Here is a 19,636-nt window from a genome sequence, read left to right on the forward strand (position 1 = left end):
CAGACTTGAGGGTGAGGCTACACACGTCAGAAACTGCGCAGTCTGATACCATGGTTAGCATTAGCAAGAAAATGGCGAAGGCAACTAGAATTGGGTTGAGGTAAATCATAAAAACGTTACACTCTCTTCCTCCAGTCTTTTCTATCCAGTCTCCAGGGGTTTTGTGAAAGCGACCTGTCAGTATGTTGACTTAGTTATTTTTTGTGGGTTGTGAGTTTTTGGTAGGTGAAACCAGAGAGTTGCACCAACATGGTCATTGACTGATCCTGGCTGTTTTGTCTTTTACCTCCAGATCCTGTGAGGAGCAATCTCACTGCAACTTGCTGCCACCTTTGCCGCCCTTTCCCTTTCCACAGCAGGACGCATGGGTGTTCTGTGGCTTCTTGTTTCACTCGCGTTCTTCCTTCCACCGCGTGACATTAACTGCACAGGCCTCACACACGCGGAATGCGTGCCAGATCTTTCCAGGAAACTGATCTTCGTGCTGAGACGTTATGAGAACCATAAACCGGCCGCGACACTAGCCGTCAGTGAAGCTTTTATACAGCGAGTGAGGGGTTCGGTGGGGTGCAGGGCGTAACATGCTGCCCCGGACATGCGTAGTACCTGTAAGCAAACATGTAATTGGTGGGCCTTCACTTATGTCATGATTTAATTATTGAAAACTCACTTTGTTGAGATAAGGGCCTGGGCGTCAATTCACCAAAATGCCAGGGGGAGCAGAAGTGACATCGCACACCATTTACTCTCTACTTAGGAACACACCCATATGCTTGTGCATATAGACAGTCACTCACATAAACAGACTCTCACCGGCAAGCAAGAATACAACATACATTTAAAAACATGTTTTACTTACCTGAGCTGCCAGATAGCGTCATATTCCAGCTAATTGTGTTCTATTTTTTATTACACTACTAGTGAATATTATTCACTATTTGTGCAATAAGAAATTGACAGTCAGTAAGTGGAGCACCAGCCAACATCCACTAGTAGGAGCTGCATCCGAGTTCCAGGCACTGATCTTGCCACCTCTGGGGCCAGAGGTCACAAATGTAGTGGGGAGTCGCAATGACGTCCTTGGTTAAGGGTGTGGCGTTAATTAACGTGTCATTCCATTACGCTTTTGAGTGAATAATGGCATGTTATTAAGATCATAGTCCTTAAGATTAAATTAATCATTAATAAATATGTGTCAGACAGTAATTAGATGAAATAGATGAACAGATAATATGCATGGGTGACTGAATAGGTGGGTGGATTTTAAATACACATGGAGGAGTCGATCGACGGATGGATAAAAGACGAAAATTGAGAAAATAGCAAAAGGAAATCCCAATACCATGCCACCCCTGAAACACACGCGCACAGTCTCTTCACCTTAAGGGTTTTGCCTCAACGTTCCTGTTAATTACTATATGGCATTCGACTATCACTTTTCTTAAAACTTCGGGGCATATTTATACTCCGTTTGCGCCGGAATTGCGTCGTTTTTTTTAAGCAATTTCGACGCAAAACTAACTCCATATTTATACTTTGGCGTTAGACGCGTCTAGCGCCAAAGTCCATGGAGTTTGCGTCATTTTTTTGCGTGGACACCTACTTTGCGTTAATTATATGCAAGATAGGCGTTCCCGTCTAAAAAATCGACTCCGAGGCATGTGCGTCGGATTTATACTCCCGGGCAAAAATCACGCCCGGGAGTGGGCGGGTCAAAAAAAATGACATACGGCCGCTTTTGCGCCGTTTTTTAGCGCCTGCAAAAGGCAGGCGTTAAGGGACCTGTGGGCTCTGAAGGAGCCCAGAGTTGCCCTCCCATGCCCCCAGGGACACCCCCTGTCACCCTTGCCCACCCCAGGAGGACACCCAAGGCTGGAGGGACCCATCCCAGGGACATTAAGGTAAGTTCAGGTAAGTATTTTTTTTTTATTTTTTGGTGGCATAGGGGGGCCTGATTTGTGCCCCCCTACATGCCACTATGCCCAATGACCATGCCCAGGGGACAGAAGTCCCCTGGGCATGGCCATTAGGCAAGGGGGCATGACTCCTGTCTTTGCTAAGACGGGAGTCATTTCTATGGGGGTTGGGAGTCGTAAAAAATGGCGCAAATCGGGTTGAGGCGAAAAAATTGCCTCAACCTGACTTGCCCCATTTCTTGACGCCCAAGCCCCATATCCCCCTACGCCGGCGCTGCCTGGTGTACGTCGTTTTTTTTAACGCACACCAGACGGTGCCGGCGGCTAACGCCGGCTAACGCCATTCAATAAATACGGCGCCCGCATGGCGCTTCAGAATGGCGTTAGCCGGCGCTAATTTTTTTGACGCAAAACTGCGTTGGCGCAGTTTTGCGTCAAAAAGTATAAATATGGGCCTTCTTCTTTTCTAGTACTGGTCTGCAGGTGCCTGTTGGCTGTGAGCGAGGCTAACACAGAAATAAAATGATGGATAGTTGTTTAGTTCCAGCCTGGCGGGTTAATGTGCAGGTGACTAAGAAAGGGGGCATTGGACACAGAATGAGGGCTTCGTCTGCCCAAGATTTATATCTGCAGATCCCTCCGGCCTGCATCTGCTGCCCATGAATCTCTCTTCTTAAACACGAGCCCAGTAGCCGTTGTGATGAGCGCTCACTTTCTGTTTCCAACAGGTAGTTTGTAAATAACCGTTAAAAGCAGAAAATCTGTTGTCTCATCAGAACGAGAGGCCGTGTTTTCCGTGAATTATTTATTGCGCAGATCAAATAAGTGCTTGTTTTTTTCGGCACACCTTGAAGTTGGTTCTTACTCGGGCTATGGGGCGGAGGTCGGTTCTCGGGGGCGAGCCTCGGGCACGCGCACGCCTGGTGCTCAGCCGTAGTAGGGGATCCCTCATTAATGCGCTGATCCGGAGAGGTCCATTAAAAGGGAGCGGCGCGCAGTCACCTTGGCCCCCGGAGCCCGCCGGGGCGACCAGGCGGCACGAATGGGAGTCGCTAATTACAAGAAACCATTTATGGCGACGAGGCTGAGGGTGGAGGAGCCTCGGCTGGGAGGGGCTGCGAGGGGTGGGGGCTCGGAGTTTTACAGGACAGGGGAAGGGGAAGACCCGAAGAAGTGATGGGGCCTATGGCGGGAAGTGAGGAGGGGAGCCCCAAAAAGTGATGCGTTTGCTGGGGGAGTGGGCGGGGAGTCGAGGGCAGCCCAAAAAGTCAATAAACTGGAGTTAGTACGTATGATGGCTGGAGGTGGGGGTGAAGAGGGGAAGACCCCAGTTAATCGTGAAGTTGCGGGGTGCGGTGAGTAGAAGGGGCTGCGGGGGGCCCTGAGAAGTGAGAGGCTGCAAGGAGCGAGTGATAGGGCTAGGAGTGGAGTGGTCTTTGAGGAAGGATCATGGAGGGGGCTGCAAGTTGTGCGAACAGGAGAGCTGAGCCTACATGTCGGGGGTGGGTGTCACGGAGGCGAAGGTGGATGGGCTACGGGTGGAGGAGGCGCAAACGAAGAGGGACTGCGGGTGTTACGAGAGTTGTGGGAGGACGATGGGGTGTTGACCCTGAAAAGTGGCGCGGAAGTGGGGTGTAGGGCCTGCTGTTGGGGCGTGTGTGGGGGCAAGAGAGACAGGACGAGGCAGCAGAAGATTTTGAGAAGAAAATTGAAGCTCCAGGCGGACTCGTAAAATATAGGGTGGGGGCTGGGGCTCGTCGTAGAGAGACGCCCAAGGACCTAAAGGACATTCGGCCAGGAAGTGGCGAGAGCCCGCCCACCGCGAGGCACCTCTTCCAACTGCAGGGCGCCTTAGAAATGAAAGACCCATACTTTCAATAAATATATAAACACGTGCTAGAGGAGAGGTCAGGCTAGGAGCCACCCCAAAGGATATTATGAACAGTAGGTGGACTATCCACCCCCATTCCACCCTCTCACCCCACCGCCCCTTTCCACCCGTAGCAAGGCAGAATTCGGGTGCCCACTGGCGCTCATGATGGGCACAGTAGATTTCAAGGAGTCACATTTCTTCTGGGCCACCCGGGAATGATACAAAGAACGAGTTCCGAACTCACTCGATGAATTCACCTGAAAGCAGATACATTGAAGATTGTACCCAGCAGGCGGCAGCGCGCGCAGACGCACTCTCTACTGGGGCATTCGGTGGCACTGCTTTTAATAAACAAATCCTTTTTGGGGAAAGTCTATACATAATAGATAACCTGTATTCTTTCCAATAATGCCATCTCCGGGTTCTGGAGACATTTACAAACACATACATTTAGAGACGCGCAGGTACGCACTCGCTCTGAAAAGAGGGTTTCTATTTGTAAAGTAATTAGCTAAATGTGTGCACTAAAAGCCCCTTCACACAGGCGAGTTATCTTTTAAATATACCAGAGACCTGATTTGGAGGAGAACTGTAGTGCATGAAACACAAGAAAAGTGCATTGTGGCTCACAGGCGCCCTTCTAAATGTCTTCTGGTTGACAGGCAGGCGCGAAGTTACCTGCGAAGTAAGGGAAGTGGGAAACAAGAGAGGGAATGGTAGAATGAAGATTGAAGGGAGGGAAAGAGAGAAGGGCTCAGGGAAGAATAAAAAGGGAAGCCATGAAAGAAGAGAGATGAGCAAAGGGGTGAAAAAATGAGAACAGAGCAAAAGGTAGGGTGATCCAATTTCGAGAAGCAAAAATTGTGCTAGACCAGACATAAAAGTAGGACTAAAGCCTTTAGTGTTACTTTCATATCTGGCCTGTCCCGTTTTATTGTAGTTTTATAAATGTGCATGCGTCTATGTGTGTTTGTGTGTGTATATAGATATAGATACACAGACACACACACGCGCGTGCGCGCTGTGGGAGGAACTCCGCTGTGAGCCCTCCTTCCTACTTTGTCTCCCCTCTTCTGGGGGGCATGCAGCCGAACTCTTCCTGGCCTGCCTGAAAGAAACAAATATTTATTTACATTACGTCTGACTTTGAAGGCAGGTGGAAACAAGAACATAGTTTAAATTCTGCTTTCTTCTAAATTGATCCGTAGAAGTGCACTCCCAATACTGGTGCTCCCTTAGAGGTCAGACCACCTCAAAAATCTTTTTAAACCAGAAGAAGCGGGTATCCAAAGTGGGCTATGTAACAGTTTTATTCACTGCACATATGGATACCAAGCCAACGAGTTTCAACTATTCTGTTTTGATAACGGGTGGTATTTGTTGTTACTTTTATACTCTTCCAGACCTTGGTTTTCTGCTGCATTCTGGTAAATGTAGTTGTACATTACATACAAACATTATGACATGAAATCAAATGATTGAGTTGACATAATGTCAGCCCTTTTGCATGTCATTTGCCATCAATTCTAACTCTAAGTGAGGTTAGCAAGACGTTCAACCAGTGAAATGTGTTTTCATGTTACAGTTTGTATATTGTTACAATAGGATAGCAATAATTAATTGTTGAGACGTATTTAGTCATTCAGCGTTCTAACTGAGGTTATCTCTCAATTCTCAGTGTAGTGTTGGGGCAAGACTGTCATGGTCATTTCCATGAGATGGCACTGTCGCTCTCAACGTTATTTCAAATGTACATGTAGTTCTTCATCATAGTTGAGGCCCTTAGGACTTTTTGTTCTGAGGCTTATGATATATTTGGATTCTTTCTGTAGAAGCATGCACACTCTGTCTCCTCCTCTGGGATCTGTATATTTGAAATAACTTTGAGAGGGACTGTGCTATCTCGTGGAAACTGATCATGACTGTAGTGAGAGTTGAGAGAACAATGTAAAAATTGTAACATGAAATCAAGTTTCACAAGTTAGATGTCTAACTTCACTTAGAGTTAGAATTGATGACAGATGATACGGAAAAGTGCTGATGTTATGCCAGCTCAGTCATATGATTTCATGTTGTAATGTTCGTATGTAATGTATAACTACATTAACCAGAATGCAGCAGCAAATCAAGGTCTGCAAGGGTATAAAAGTAAAAACAAGTGTAGGACCACCAGCTGTGATCAAGACTGAATAGCCCAAACGTGTTGGCTTGGGATCCGTGTGTGCAGTGAATAAAACTGTTACAGAACCCGCTCTGGAGTGCCCCTTCTTCTTAATTAAATTCTGCCTTGCAGGATGATTTGACATTTGTCCCAAAAACTTGGACATGTATTGAAAATTATAAAAAATGTTGTGAGACTGAGACAGTCTTCTGAAGAACCATGACTGTCCAGGCAAATTCAGACTTCTGTTCACCCTAGCTAAATGGGTAAATGGAGGAAAAACGGCAAAGGGATTATAACGAGGAACACAGACTAGACATGAAGAAAAGGAGAGATGTCTGGTGAAAATAGGGATGGGGCTGATGGGACAAAATGATCGAGTAGGAAGGAAAAAAGGTATAAAGGAATGACAGGACATTGGAGAGGAAATCCGAGCTACACATATACCACATGAATACAGACCAAGGACCATCCAAGCGCTGCTCTGATTTAGGGAAGAGTTGATACACATCTCTACATGACAATGCAGCAACAGTCCACTTCTGCTCTCAGAACACTGCTGCTACCTGTTCAATTAACTGTGTGACCCTCTACAGTCTTTTGGATATGTGCGTGCTATAGAAAATACCACTTGCATACATACACATATACAAAAGGAGAGGAAAATGGGCATGAGAAAAGAGAGAGAGAGTCAAGGTCAGTCAAGAAAACATGGACACGGGTGGAGAAAATGAAAAGAAGGCATGAGGAGTGGAGAGAGAGTCAGAGAGTAGGGTGAAGAATGGGAGGAGGGTAATAATCCCTGCTCTCTGATATATTGCAGTGAAAAAATTGTTGTCCAGACATTTTCACTTTTGATTTGTGTTTTTGGATCATTAGAGAAATAATTTAGCTTGGGTAGACATTGTTGATCCGGGTCTAATATATTTGAACAGCATTTTTTAAAATGGCGATGATGGAATGTTTCAGGAAGCATGAGACGTGTATACTTCATTTCGGTGTCAAAACAAAGGTTTTGGGGGTCACGTAGTCTTCCAGAGACAGAAAATAACTCCTCAGAGCAACGCTTCTGCTATTTTTCAAAATAGCAGTTACAATTGAGAAAGATCAAACAATAATGCTTTTAATCCTTTTATGTATACACCAAACAATGTTTATGATATGAATATGAAAAAATAATGTTTATCACTCCTGTTTTAGACACAGTTTCATAGTTCACTTTATTTATTTGTTTCGGCAATCGCTCGTGGTATATTTGCAGAATGTTGAACATTTGAGAACAGCATATCGACAGGGACATCTTTTTGTAGCACAGATTTTGCAAGTACATGTTGGTGTAAGTTCTGTGGGTAGAGGCTTTAGAAATCTTGTAGGTTTTAGCACCTCATCAATATCTTCTCAACCAAATTCACACATATCTTTCTCTACGTATGCATGATCCAAAACATTCAACACATCTTCTGATCAAGTAGAATGCTCTTTTAATGTGTCCTCTCACAGAATATGATGTCAGGTGAAGGACACTTAGCAGGACTTATCTTTTGAACTCACTGTATCAAAGATCGTCAAATGTGTGGCAGTCAGAATTAATGTTCCACACCCTCAAGGTATTTTTCTACATCTTTAAAGTCATGTTCTTCTTTTGTCTCAGCAAATCCTTTTAGAAACTTCACAGGTTCAGCAGTTAAAGCTCAAAATTTTGTTCCAATTTTGCACTTAGGCCCCAATTTATACTTTTTTTGCACCACATCACTGTAATTTTTTTACGCAAAAGCAATTGTATTTTGTGAGTTTGCTCCGCTTTTGCATAAAAAAACAATTGTATTTTGTAAGTTTGTGCCGCATTTGCATAAAAAAATGACGGTAATGTATCGCAAAAATGTATAAATCAGGGCCTTAGTGTCATCACCCGTAAGACTATGGGGGTCATTCTGACCCTGGCGGTCCAAGACCGCCAGGGCCGCGAATGACAGAAGCACCGCCAACAGGCTGGCGGTGCTTCCAAGCCCATTCTGACCGCGGCGGTAAAGCCGCGGTCAAAAAACCGGGACCAGCGGTTTCCCGCCGGTTTTCCCCCGGCTGGGCGAATCCGCCAGGGCAGCGCTGCAAGCAGCGCTGCCCTGGGGATTCTGACCCCCTTCCCGCCAGCCTGTTTCTGGCGGTTTTCACCGCCAGGAAGAGGCTGGCGGGAACGGGTGTCCTGGGGCCCCTGGGGGCCCCTGTACTGCCCATGCAACTGGCATGGGCAGTGCAGGGGCCCCCTAACAGGGCCCCATGAAGCTTTTCACTGTCTGCTTAGCAGACAGTGAAAAGCGCGACGGGTGCAACTGCACCCGTCGCACGCCCGCAACACCGCCGGCTCCATTCGGAGCCGGCTTCTGTGTTGCAGGCCTCCTTCCCGCTGGGCCGGCGGGCGCTAACATGGTTAGCGCCCGCCGGTCCAGCGGGAAGGTTGAAATGCCGGCAGCGGTCTTTTGACTGCATAGCGGCCAAATGGCGGTTCCCGCATGGCGGGTGGTGGAATGACCGCCTATGTGCCTTATTAAGAACACTGGGAATCTCTGAGTCAAGTTTCTTGTACAGAATATGAAACAGGATTAAGTGTCTTTTCTTGCCTGTTCCATAACGTAATCCATAACTCTGACAATCCTTGATTTATGAACATTACAACAAATCTAAGTAGCACAATAATAACACCTATGTCATTTGACAGTACAATGACTCAATTGGTACCATTTCGAACAGCCCACTCAACATGTGTCACAACACGAAGGGCATCTTTCTCTAATTTGCTGTTAAGTTCATTAACAATATGGCCAGTACCTTTTGAATATATCGCTGCAGGCACCAACTCCTCATTGACAACCATTCCAATTGCAATAATTGGAAATTCAATGTTCGCTAAAAGATCACCAATGTTATGGCGAGTTAACATTTCCAAGTTCATCTTGTTCGATGTTGATGACCTGAATTCATGAAGTTGCACAGGTATAGGTGATGGATTTTTGATGCAGGCAAGGTCAATTATTCTACTTGTAGACATTCATCGGATTCTCTCACACCTTTTCGAATTGAAATTCTTCAGGTGAAAGTTTTTTTCGAGCTCTTGTACAAGTTTGTGCTCCACTGGTTTGGTTGCAACATCTCAATGAAATAAAGCCTTTGTTGGAAGAAGATCATGCAACAGAATGTGCTTGATAAATTGAGCTCTTTCTTTTGCTACATACATCTCTATATGCTTGCAAAAGTTGTTTTTTGTAACCTGTTTTGTAGTGGCTGATTGGCCGAAATTCTTACTATGTCAATTAAAGGGTGGAAGTTTAGCTTCAGTGTTTTTGTCAAACAGGGTTTTCTCTTTCAATACAAATCTCTCCTGCTTCAGTTCTGTATATGGTTTCAATTCATGTTCCAGGACATCTAGTAGACATGTCTTTATATCATTATCCACATATGGTTTGGTCACAGATTTGTGTAGTTGCATAGGCTCAGTCATTTCAAAGAGGTTTCCGTGCTGCTGCATGAAATGAAGAAGGCTGTCAACAGGTTTATTAAAATGTTCCCCTCTCTTTCCCACAAGTTTGTGGTGAAGAAAAGTTTCATGATGGTCCATTAATTTTTAATTTGTCATCTTTCTGAAAACATTGCAAATCAAAAGAACTTCATCGTAAACTAGCTGCCACTGAGCAACATATTCACTTTTACGTGTCTGACCCAGGAATGGCTTGCGGGATGGAGAAGGGGCGGGGGGGGGTGTGCGGTACTTGGTGGGTTTTGAGGGGTGTGGGGGGAGTCAAAAAAATACATTTAACTTGAAAAAGGCGCATCTTTTTGTCCTGTGCCGCGCCTCGCTGCAACCATCCGCTCCTACACTGGACTCAGGGACAGGCTCCCAGCCTGCCCTGCGTCCAATCCTAAAACTGCTACTTCAATATCCTAACACTGTTGTTTATTATTGTTTTATAGTAAAAGTTGTGCAGCTGTTGCTGCTGGTGGTGGGGCGATGCTCCTCCGACCTAGTGGAGGAGCCGCCCTTGGTCTGACCAACAATTCCCTCGAAGCTTTTCTGTGATCTCTGGATAGTCTGTTCCTGTGTCATATTTGGAGCCACAGCATTGTCTTGCACCACATTATGTCTTTGGATGAATTTTCTGTAGAGGTATGGGTTTTCCACCTCTAGCTTTTTCACTCTTCCCAAATCCCAAGAGATATATCTCTGGTAGTTTACGCAATTGAATTCATGAAATACAGTAACCAGTGACTCCACAGTTTTCACGTGCAGCTCCCAATTACCTTCCCGATCAGAATGTACCAAGTATTACCCTAGAGCGTAAAATATTTTCCCAGTACTTGCAAAATTTTTATTTTTCTTCACAATCTTTGGCAAACGCTTTGCACTTGGTTTTCCGGTTTTCTGATTTTGAACTGAATGTATTGAACATTGCCTGGCTTTGCATTAAGTCTTTTGAAAAGTGCACTGTGTGCCTTGTTCACTTCTGAGATAAGATACACAAAACTTAATTTATCACTCTTGTTCCAGAAAGCATTCTAACACATTGTTTTTGTAGCGTCAGATATGATGAATATACCTTGTAACGAACATAATGAGTTCTGCTTAATAGTGACTCGACAGTTTTGCTTCCAAAGATTCCAGCCTCAATAAGTGCATTGTCTATGCCACATCCACTGAGATAACTTCCTTCACACCGCAACACAACTTTGGTCATGTGGAATTCACCCATCATTGGTTAAAGATCATCAAATTCTACTAGATTTATCATAAAATGTCAGCTACAATAAGGAAAACACCTTCATTGCAGAAAATTGTCAGGATAGGCTGGTCTTCAAGTTGAGCAAGCATATTGAGGAACTGACATTTCTTCATCCTTCAGTCTGCACCTGGTAAGCAATATGATAAACTTAGTTAAATCAGCTATGCGGACTGCAGCAACAGGTAGAAGAAGATCCATGTCCTCAGCCACTTTGAAACTTTCCAGTAGCTTGGGATGTGTTGATGGCTTGTAATGATTTTGCACATGTTGGCAAGGCAGTTTGGTTATAAGTTTGCATCTTTGTTTGTTTATGCCTACAGCTGACACAGCTTGTTTTCCAGTAGCTACTTCATTGGTACAGTCTTGAAAAAGTATCATGGCAGTATTGGGTATGGTGGATCTTCCAGACAGAGAAGAGCTGTCTTCAAAAATCAAAATTATCAAGAGAAGCACTTGTAAATCCTTTCTTGGTAAAGTGAATTGGAAGTGATATGCTGTGTGATTCACAAGATTTCACAGCTTAAACTGCTAACAAGTTCCTCCTCTGTACTATATAATTATAATTTCTTTATAAACAATCCTATTAATTGAAGTGATTAGCCCTCTACTTTTGCACACCATAGATTGTGTGGCCAGTCATCATGTGTAGCAGAGGTTTATTTTTGCTGTGTTGTAATTCATACTCCATGATTTGGAAAAGATTTACACAGAGCCTGTCAATTTATGGAATTGTCTTCCATTTCGTCGCTTATATCATCAAAGCCATCATTAATGTTGTTGGCTTCTTTAGGCCCAAATTTAAGGGGGCCCAGTGCCAATCCAATGACACATTAGTGTCATTTTATTACGCTAATGTGGCGTTAGATGGTCAAAAACGATGCGCAATATTTACAAAGTGGTGCAATGCATGCGTTGCGACACTTTGTAACCCTTTGCGCTACATTATGTCTATGCCTGGCATAGTGTATGCCATGGGGGCGCTCCCCTGTTAGGGAGGCCAAAAAAATGGCACAAAGAAATTCAAGAGATTTGCTTTGCATCATTTTTTTCTGCACTTTTAACAAACCCCCAAACTAGCGTAAAAAATTCTGACACTAGTTCCCTAATGTGGCCCACACATGGTGGCATTGGGGGGCACCAAGGGGTGCAAGAAAAGTGGTGTTGCACTAGGTGCAGCACCACTTTTCATACAAATGTCCCTTAGTTTGTAACAGTTTTGCTTTGCTGAAATTAAACAATGAGGAAAAAATGTTACGACAAAATCAGGCATTCTTGTTGACTCCCATGATTTGCAGAGCTGTGGGAAATCACAAAATCTTGTCATTAAGTCCAAAATCTAAATCTTTCAGAACCTTTCTTAAAATAATTACCAATAATTTTACTGCATCCTGTGATCTTATTTCGGCAGCAAGAACTTTAAGAGTCAAATCAGCTGAGAACTCTATAAGTAGCTCATTCTTTTTGTTAGACTGACAAAAAATAATTCTTTCATTGTACAGTCTCACCAGAAAAATCTTAATTTCATTATTATGTATTAATGCAGTTTCATCAATGTTTACCATTATTTCTCGGATCTCACCGAGTGTGAACCCATAGTCAGCACTCAAGAGTGGCTTTAAAACTTTATTTGCTTTTTCAAAGAGTGCAAACTTACCTGAGGCTGGGGGTTCTGTTGCTGCTGGAGCTCATTGTACGTTCATATTTTTTAATGTATGCACGCATACAGTTCGGGTGGGCATACAAATCCACTGAAAATACATTCACAATGCAATTTAGATCAGCTACTCGGCTGAAAACTTCTTGGAAGAAACTAGCTGCAGATAAAAACTTGTTTGCCATTTGAGACTCACATACTCTTTCTTTCATCAATCCCTTTGGCTCTTGTTCTGACTAAATCACAGATAACACATTGAAGAACCTCTGCTTTCTGATCAGTTTTGGGAGGTGGGTGAGGGGTAGCCATTGATCTTCTAATAGGATGGGCATTGGGTTTGGTTTTTGTCTCTTTCTCAGGAGACTCTGACTCTTGTTGTGATTCACTTGTTTTTTCTATTTTTTCCAGGCCTTTTTCCATTGTATATGACTTGTAACACTTGTTGTTACAATGATAAAATATTTTATCCTCTTCACCATCAGTTTCAATCTTTTCTCTCCAGCCACAGTTAATGTTAGCCTTTTTTTCAGATTAGTTTTGCATGTGATACATTTTCTGTGTTGAAGGAGTCCTTAGATTTTGTAGTTAGCAACACTGTCAGGAGGTAAAGATACTCTGCTACCACCTGCTTCGTGCATGTTTACAAATTTGAATCAACGCAAAACCTGAAACAAAAACAATATTAAAATAAATTACCAATTTGATGGCTAAAACACATCATTATAGAGCTGCCATTTTGGAAAATGGCAGAAGGTTTGTTCTGAGGAGTTATTTTCTGTCTTCATAAGACTGATTGACCCCCAAAACCTACGTTTTTACACCAAAATGAAGTATATAGGTCTTATGGCTCCTAAAATATCACATTCATCACTACAACACATCCTCCATTTTAAAAATGTCGTCCAGAACAAATTGGACCAGATTAGCAATGTCTACCCAAGCTCAATTACTTCTCTAATGATACAAAACATAAATCAAAAATAAAAACCTCTGGACAACTATTTTTCACAGAGGTATATCAATGGGAAGGACTATAAGGTGTGAAGGGTGGTGATGGAATGAAAAGTGCTGATATGAGAGGATAAAAGTGCGTAGGAAACAATTCTTGTTTTGCATTATTTTAGCTTTAGTGATAATATACATATTAGTATTTTACTAAAAATTAGCCTCCAGTGCTAATCAAAAATAGATTGTGAAAGGTCATGATCCACAGATGAAAGTTTTTTTTTTAAGTGCTAGAGCCTGCTTTTGGTCCCAACCTTGGTAGTTGCTTGTAGCAAAGACATTTTAATGCATGAGCTCTGGCCGTGGGCCCCAGCCTTTCAGAGGGGGCCTGATAGAATTAGCTCTGTTCTGCAGAGAGGCTTGTCCCATGACCTTGAAGACTTCTTAAACAGATTGTTTTGAATACTGTTTTCCTTTTATTTGTTTTTAATGTGGGTGATGTGTAAGAGTATGATACAAACATTTTGCACAGAAATATTGTGCTTTTGTTTCATGCAGCACCCATAAAAAATGTTTATTTTAAATCAAAATAGGACTACGCCTGGGTGAAGTTCAAGGAGTCCGACTCCACTGAATTCTGCAGAGTTGAAAAAAAGTCACTGGAATTCTGCAGAGGCAGAGTTCCATGACCTGCAGAGTCCTGAATGTTCCAGTCAGGCCCGACCCTGCTTAGCACTTCTAAGATCAGGTGCATTTAGGAGAGGGCCTTGGCAGTGAAAGCTGCCGTTTCAGGCTTCTTGTGCACCAGCCTGTTCCATATGCAGTGCACAAGGGACAGGCCGGTGCACAAGTGGCCAGAAACGACAGCTTTCATTCACTGCCCATGGCCCTGGCCAGAATGCAGGCCAGGGCCGTTTCACTCCTTGTTTATGCACCACTGTGCACAAACAACGATAAAAAAGATACGAGGACTTACCTGGGTCTTCCCGGAGGTCCTCCTCTCCTCGTTGCCCGATGACGACGAGTCTTGTGTGGCTGCCACCCTCTGGGCTGCTCCGGTGCACGCTGCAGCCCAGTTATGGGATACATAGGGCAAGAACAGACTGTCTGCGCTTGTGCAGTGCAGTCCATACTGGGCTGCAGCATGCACCAGGTGAGCTCCGGTGGACTTGCAGGGCTAGAAGAGTTTTTGGACTTATTCCATGCTCCAACCGGAGCGCGGTGTTTCAAAAACTCAGTTAGCTCTGCCAGCAGAGCAGGGCTCCCCACATGCCCCTAAATAGGACCTCGCATATGAGAAATGAGAGGAGGTCACAGTGAAAATTTGCACTACTATTAGTTGCTCTGCCATGGATATTTCTGATACTCAAGTGACTTGCTGGCCTTTGGTTCCTCTCCTTGAGAGGGAGCAGACGACTTCACTAGTAAAGATTATCTGTTGGGGTGGGGGAGAGGGTGGAGGAAGTTGCTAGCACTCAGGCTTCAAGTAATTTAACTGGTGCTCTACGGGCCAGCAGGATGGCCAAACACGGCTTCATCAGTGCTGGTTAGGTGATTCTAATGTATAGCAGTTCTCCAACTCTTTTCCATCTAAATGTGCCTGTTTGTCCTGGTCTTGGGAGCATGCCTGCTCTGCTCTTGGAGTTCTTGCCTGCTCTGGTCCCACGTACTGGGTACTCTGTTCCCGGCTCTGGGCTCCCTTCTTGCTGTGCTCCTGGAGCCCTGCCTGCTCTTCTCTGAGGGTGCCTGTTTGTCCTGGTCTTGGGAGCATGCCTGCTCTGCTCTTGGAGTTCTTGCCTGCTCTGGTCCCACGTCCTGGGTACTCTGTTCCCGGCTCTGGGGTCCCTTCTTGCTGTGCTCCTGGAGCCCTGCCTGCTCTTCTCTGAGGGTGCCTGTTTGTCCTGGTCTTCGGAGCATGCCTGCTCTGCTCTTGGAGTTCTTGCCTGCTCTGGTCCTAGGCCCTGAGTACTCTGTTCCAGGGTCTCGGGTCCCTTCTTGATCTGCTCCTGGAGCCTATGCCGCTTCTGAGGCCTTCCCTTTCGACTCCCCCGCCCCTTGTGCCCCCTAGCAGGCAGCGTCTGCCTGTGCTATGAGGAGAGATCTATGCCAGACCGGGGCAGACTGTGGCCCAGGGCAGGTCCTGGATGCGTGCACACAGAGCCATCAGACCGACTTTATTTTCAGTGGTGCATAAATTAATTACTCGCATTTAATAACTAAAATATCATTAGATTTCCCTTGTAATATCCTAGCGGCAGCCCGCCAGGGAAGCACTCAGAGGGGCCCGGGGCCATTACCGCCCGCGAGGCTATTAGCGCGCCAATTAGCTGCCATTACCTCGACTGCCTGCACTTGTGTTTAGATTCTGTCTTCACTTTATGTTCCCGAGCTTCGCCCTTCGCTCCGCGCGGGCAGGAATCTGTACCCTGCACCCCGACAACTCCCCTTCCCCCAATAATAACATAGAATAGCCCCTTCCTTCCCAGTTTCCCCCCTCTGCTTCTGGAGTCAATTTAAACCAAAATCTCCAGCATTCTCCGCGCACAATTTATAGAGTGAGAACTGCCCCCGCCCCCACTCCTCGACCCCACACGTGCACACACTCCACACCCCCAGGGCACAAAATCAAAGCCCCCCTCTCTTCTTCATGGGAAGACATGCTCTGGGCGGGACCGCCCTCCCGTGGCAGGGCCCCGGGCTTAGCCGGTGCCAGCTGCCAACCTGGGGGTGCTCCTCCTGTCAGGGAAGGGTCAGGACTCAGGAGGGGGGCGAGGTGCATCGAATAAGCGGGCAGGGGTGATTGAACTGCAGGAAACGGAGGCAGGGTTACATATCTGTAAGAGCAGCAGGTCTGGCCTGGCAGGGGCGTAGCTACTAGTGGTGCAGCAGGTGCAGTGACACCAGAGCCCTGAGGGACCCACTGAACACTAATTCCTGTATTTTACTACCCCAACAGCAGTCAAAGACGGCACTGTCCTTGCTTGCAGCAGGGCACGTGCATCCTTGCCACGCAGCTGGGACTGTGTAACTGCAGGAGGGGCAGGCAGGGTTGGGTGGACTAATAGAAGTGCACGATGGGCTAGAACGTATCTCCAAAAGGAGCAGGCATGCGCCAGACACGTGCATCAAGAGCAGGCGTAACTTGGGGGGAGGCACATTTATGATGTGCATGCAGAGGCTGGGGGCGAAAGGAGGAACAGGCGTGGGTTATAGGACAGCAAGAGGGCCAGGCAGAAGTGGACAAAGGGTGACGCGGGCAGGCACCTCCAAGAGAAGAAGGCGTGCACCAGAATCCTACATGATCAGGCAGACCTTGGGGCTAACATGGGTAGCAGGCAAGGCCTGAAGATCTGCGAGAAGAGGCCGGTGGGGGGTGAGGTAGACACTTGCAAGAGGCGCAGCAGGGATTGGCACCTGCATGAGTGACAGGCAGTGGTTTGGTGGCTCAGAGGAGGGTGACACAACTCGCCGGCAAGAGGAGCAGGCAGGGACTAGTATGTGGCTTGAAAACGAAGATGTAAGGGGCAAAGACCGTTGGAGAGCAGGCGGGAGTGTGACTGCTGGAGCAGTATAGACGGTGAAAAGGCATGTTAGGGCAGTGGCATGCATGGACGGAGTAAAACGCCCTGCATGGGCGTGCAGGGACGAAGAACAGGCAGGAAGGTATCTAAGGCTCCGCAGAAAGCGCAGAGGTGAAGCAGGGGCTCATAGAAGGAGTACACATGGGGCGAAGACATCCCGGAAGAGCAAGCAGCGCCCCGCAGGAGGACGGGGCCTGAATGAGGGTCAGAGAGGGACAACTGTCAGCCATGGGGAGCAGGCACCGTCTCCCGACCAGCAGAAGTACGAGGCACCGACTGCGGAGTTACAGAGGACAACACAGAGGAGGGGCCAAGGGGGCAGGTGAGGGCATCATGCGCCTGGCCCTGCAGGAGCAGCGGGTCTGCAAGAGGGGGACGCGTGACTAGGGGGGTCTCCGGAGCCAGGTGGCGAGGCCTGGGGACAGGTGACCTCAGCGTCATGTGATCACAGACTGGACATCTCACGGAGAAGCAGTGACGTAGCTAGGGTAGGGTCTAATGCAAGCAAGAGGTTTGATAGTCAGAAAAACCGTCTATATTTTGGGTATAGTGAGCCCATAAAAGTCCTGGGTCCCGGTGTCACTGTACCTGGCACACCATTGACAACTACGCGTTGGAAGGGCCTCATAAACAAGGCCCGGAGCCTGTAGCGGAGCGGGTAAAGCCAGTGGCACCTTCTGGGCTGTGAGGGGTCCTGGCACGACATACGTTAAATCACACTGGCACGGACACCTGCCCCTTCACCGTTGGAGACACAACTAAAGTTGACGGGTGATATTACCGTTCGGGCGGAGATCAGTCACACTCCCTGTTCTCATTATCATCATCAGCATTAAAATACTTTATTCGGTATTTTCCAACCATAAGAGTAAAGCGATAACAACATAAATATTGACACAACATAAAAATACGATGTAAAAAGTTCACAAAGTAAATCACATTGACAGCAACAGGACAAATCCACATCACCAAATAGTACGAGGCCAACAAATGCACATCTTATGTTATCTACAAGTCACATTCGTTTCCGTCGCATTATTTCATACTGGATTGCTTTCTGATTGATTTTCACCTGTTATGATGCAGTCAAAACCTTGAATACGTGATTGACGAATCACGTGTAGCTGCCTATGATTTGTAATCAATTCTCGATCAAAATGTATGGAAATTGGTGAATGTAAGGAAGGGATAAAGACACTTACATGTTTGCTACTCTAAGGTCTGTCTATTGCACTTGTTATAGTTTGGATTACAGTGAGAGTGTACTTCGGTATTATTAGTGAGTACAGAATTATACATTAAACTTTAGAAACTGGGCCGCTGAAAAATAACTGAAATGTGGTTTGACCAGAACCACAAAAATCCGAAGTGCAGGGGAAGCAGGAAAGATGCAAGAGGCCTGCAAGAGATGCAGGGTGGGCGAGCAGAAAGCAGGGTAGAGACTGGCGCCCCTCAGAAGCAGAGTGCAGATGAGATGGCGTGGGCCCGTGCGAGGACCAGGCATCCCTGCAAGGGTGGGATGCAGGACTGCAGGAGGCCGCGAAGGAAGTTCAGGTCTGTAGCATGGAGCGGCATGCACGGGGCTGGGCCCGCAGGAGGAGCAGGGAGATGTGTGGGCTAGGGGGTGCATCCAAACGCAAGAGAACTAGCAGTGACGCAGCTATGAATGGTACAGCAGGTGCAGCGGCACCAGGGCCCAGGAATCTAAGAAGCTCATAGTATTCAGGTTCTATTTCCTAACAACTACCCCAAGGGCCCATTTCTGGCCTGCACCGGGGCCCGTGGCACCCTAGCTGCGCCGGTGACGGGGAGCAGGTGGAGGGTAGGAAGACGCAGGAGGGGCAGCCTGAGGGAAGCCGAGAGAGGGTAAAAAACACTGGAGTTTTGCTGAGAAATGACGTTTCTCGTCAGGCGGAGCCTGAGTGGGGCCTGAAGACCTATCCAGGAGCAGAGAGGAGAGGGCCGCCAATAATCCGATTAAAACCAATTACAGCGAGATTATAAAGGCAAGTGCTGGGCAGTGGGGAGAAGAGAGCAGGGCCCGGGGAGAGGGAGGCTGAGAGCAGAGGGAGGGGAGACGGACAGCAGAGACAGAGCTGCGCTGAGAGCAGAGACAGGGCAGGCCGGGGGAAGGGACAGAGAGAGACAGAACAGGGACAGAAGGAAAGTGAGAGTGAACAACAACAAAGGGAGAGGGGAGCGGGTGAGGAGTGAGAGCAGAGATCGCGAGAGGGGGAGAGCAGAGAGCAGGTGCACAGAGAGACATAGAAACAGCGGGTCCAGGGACGCACATACCGTGAGACTGGGAGAATGGACAGAGGGGAGTGAAAATACGGGTCTGGGAGAGGCGGCCCGATAGGAAAGTTCACAGATAAGCCGGGAATGGTAGAGTGACAAAACAGAAGAGAAAAGGAAACAGAGCAGGAGCGAGGAGGAAAGAGATCAGAAGACAAGAGACGGGGCGAGGGGGCGTGGAGCCCGCACTCGACACACAGGACCATCGGAGCATTCCCCGCCCGAGGGCACCGGAGCAACCCAAGGTAGGCAGCCTGGCACCCGCGGGCAGCACGGGGCGTGGGGTGAGGGCGCAGGGGCACAGGGGGCTGGCACACTGGGGGCAGGATAGGCACGGAGACTGAAGCACAGGGAACAGAGGCGCACACGGGACAGGAGCCCAGGACAGCAGAGAGAGAGGCACGTGGCCCTGCGGACCAGGGGCAGGCGGACGTAGGCACAG

The 19,636-nt window shown here is 47.0% G+C and overlaps 1 protein-coding gene across 2 annotated transcripts in view; it reads left to right on the plus strand.

The window, feature by feature from the left end:
• Positions 1-3,241: 3,241 nt before the first annotated feature.
• Positions 3,242-19,636, plus strand: part of DRGX (dorsal root ganglia homeobox) — a 115,100-nt gene continuing 98,705 nt past the window's right edge. Inside the window, exon 1 of one of the 2 annotated variants that reach the window (XM_069242509.1) lies at positions 3,242-3,271. The gene's annotated coding sequence lies outside the window, so the exon portion shown is untranslated. Of the gene's footprint in view, positions 3,272-18,945; positions 19,440-19,636 lie in introns of those variants that run through there. The other variant, XM_069242508.1, reaches the window with a different exon arrangement.

Source organism: Pleurodeles waltl, chromosome 6 (assembly GCF_031143425.1).
Source record: "Pleurodeles waltl isolate 20211129_DDA chromosome 6, aPleWal1.hap1.20221129, whole genome shotgun sequence".
Classification (NCBI taxonomy): domain Eukaryota; kingdom Metazoa; phylum Chordata; class Amphibia; order Caudata; family Salamandridae; genus Pleurodeles; species Pleurodeles waltl.